This window comes from Portunus trituberculatus, chromosome 47 (genome assembly GCF_017591435.1).
Source record: "Portunus trituberculatus isolate SZX2019 chromosome 47, ASM1759143v1, whole genome shotgun sequence".
NCBI lineage: Eukaryota > Metazoa > Arthropoda > Malacostraca > Decapoda > Portunidae > Portunus > Portunus trituberculatus.
This window is the reverse complement of record NC_059301.1, coordinates 5,922,700-5,925,199: the sequence shown is the minus strand read 5'-3', so window position 1 is coordinate 5,925,199 and position 2,500 is coordinate 5,922,700. Positions and strand designations below refer to the sequence as shown.

Here is a 2,500-nt window from a genome sequence, read left to right as displayed (position 1 = left end):
GGTTCGTGGCGCAGACTTTAAGTGTCATGCATCACTTTTGTGAACCAGGCAGGAGAGGGCAGCTTCTTTTATTACTCCATCCGTCTCCCACCCCCCCCTCAGGTCCTCAAGACAGTTTCCCTCCAAGTTTTTAAGAGTAAAGCGAAGGGAAGAGGAGGGACGCACCCACACGTCACGGCACAAAGGAGCTCCTCGTCCCTCTCCCTGTACAAAGCTCTGGCGACGGTGTGTGTGTGTGTGTGTGTGTGTGTGTGTGTGTGTGTGTGTGTGTGTGTGTGTGTGTGTGTGTGTGTGTGTGTGCGTGTGATTCATTAAGATGTTTGTGTGCATTTGAACGTGCTCGTAGCCAGGCGTGCGTGCATGCATGCATACATGTGTGCGTGCATATTGCTGCGCGTTGCAAGTTTCCAAGACGCCATCATAATACCTTACTATTTTTGGATTCTATGAAGTGTCATGTCATGGACAAGTAACATAAGAAAATAACAAGAGTGTCTCGTCAATACAACCCTGTAAAGTAGTAGTCATCCCCCCCCACGTAAATGTATTCTTGAAATAAGGTAGAGATTAGTACCGAGTTGTGCGCTAGTGTCCCTTCATACCGCAGGAGTCTCAACGCCCAGTGAATAAGCAGAAAAAGAATGCAGAACGTCGCGAGGCTCGTAAGTCAAAGAAAACAGGAATAAGCTCCCTTATACATATATCGAAGAGAGAGAGAGAGAGAGAGAGAGAGAGAGAGAGAGAGAGAGAGACAACATTCCGTAATATAAAAATTAAATTACACTCAAAACAAGCACACACACACACACACACACACACACACACACACACACACACACACACACACACACACACTATCATAAAAGATTACTTGGCACTTTAATTCAGTGTTTCCTCCAGAGCGGGCCGAGAAGGGTCAGGTGGGATGGCATGGAAGGTGGCTGGGGTGACGGACCACTCCCCAGCCCCATACCACCCTCCACACTCCACTCAGGCCTCCACCCAATGGCTCAAAATCACCTCCCCGCAGCCCGCCGCCCGCCTTGCCAAACAGCACAGGTCACCGGGTCGCCGCTTGGGGAGCGCTGCCTGGGCCCCGGGAGTGGAAGTTAGCGTTATGAGAGAGCACCTCACCAGTCTAGGCAGCAGGAGTCACGCGTCCCACCATGCCGTGTTATGGATACTTAGCTGAGTGTGTTTTCATCTTAACCTAGTCATCTGTTGGTCTACCGTGTGTGTGTGTGTGTGTGTGTGTGTGTGTGTGTGTGTGTGTGATCTGCTGCAGTCTCTGACGAGACAGCCAGACGTTACCCTACGGAACGAGCTCAGAGCTCATTATTTCCGATTTTCGGATAGGTCTGAGATCAGGCACACACCACACACCGGGACAACAAGGTCACAACTCCTCGATTTACATCCCGTACCTACTCACTGCTAGGTGAACAGGGGCTACACGTGAAAGGAGACACACCCAAATATCTCCACCCGGCCGGGGAATCGAACCCCCTCTGGCTGTGCCAGCGCTCTAACCACTGAGCTACCGGGCCGTGTGTGTGTGTGTGTGTGTGTGTGTGTGTGTGTATGTGCGTGTGTGTGTGTATAGTATAATGCTATCGATTCCCATATTTAGTAATGCTATTGATCTATCTTTACTTATCTATCTATTTCTATATCTAGCTTTATCCTTATAAAGATTCCTATCAAACTACGTCTATTTAAATAACTACAATCTGTTTATCTATTTATCTGTATATCTATCTATTCATCTATATCTCTCTCTCTCTCTCTCTCTCTCTCTCTCTCTCTCTCTCTCTCTCTCTCTCTCTCTCTCTCTCTCTCTCTCTCTCTCTCTCTCTCTCTCTCTCTCTCTCTCTCTATATCTATATATATATATATATATATATATATATATATATATATATATATATATATATATATATATATATATATATATATATATATATATATATATATATATATATATATATATATATATATATATATATATATATATATATATACTTATTTACTTAAAATTTTTCAATTTCTCACTTATCAGTATATCATGCAATGACATAATGAGGTGTGTGTGTGTGTGTGTGTGTGTGTGTGTGTGTGTGTGTGTGTGTGTGTGTGTGTGTGTTCATGGCAAGGTGTCCAATGTTTCGTGTTACCAGCCATCTTGTGCAATGTTGCGTGGTTGCCATGGTTACGAGGGACATTGGAAAGACGGTGGTGGGTGGAAGGTGTAGAGAGAATGAAAGAAGGAGAGTCAGCCACAGGAATGAAAGCTGGAAGAAATGGCCGGCGAAGCGCTGCTCGTGCTCCAAGATAAAAAAAAAAAAAAAAAAAAGGATGGCAGCAACATACAACGTGGCGGGATAGGCAACGAGAGAGAGAGAGAGAGAGAGAGAGAGAGAGAGAGAGAGAGAGAGAGAGAGAGAGAGAGAGAGAGTGTATATGTGTGTGTGTGTGTGTGTGTGTGTGTGTGTGTGTGTGT

The 2,500-nt window shown here is 45.2% G+C and overlaps 1 protein-coding gene across 1 annotated transcript in view; it reads right to left on the bottom strand.

The window, feature by feature from the left end:
* The window catches only part of LOC123520801 (beta-1,4-glucuronyltransferase 1-like), a 65,558-nt gene that overhangs the window by 39,455 nt on the left and 23,603 nt on the right, over positions 1–2,500 (bottom strand).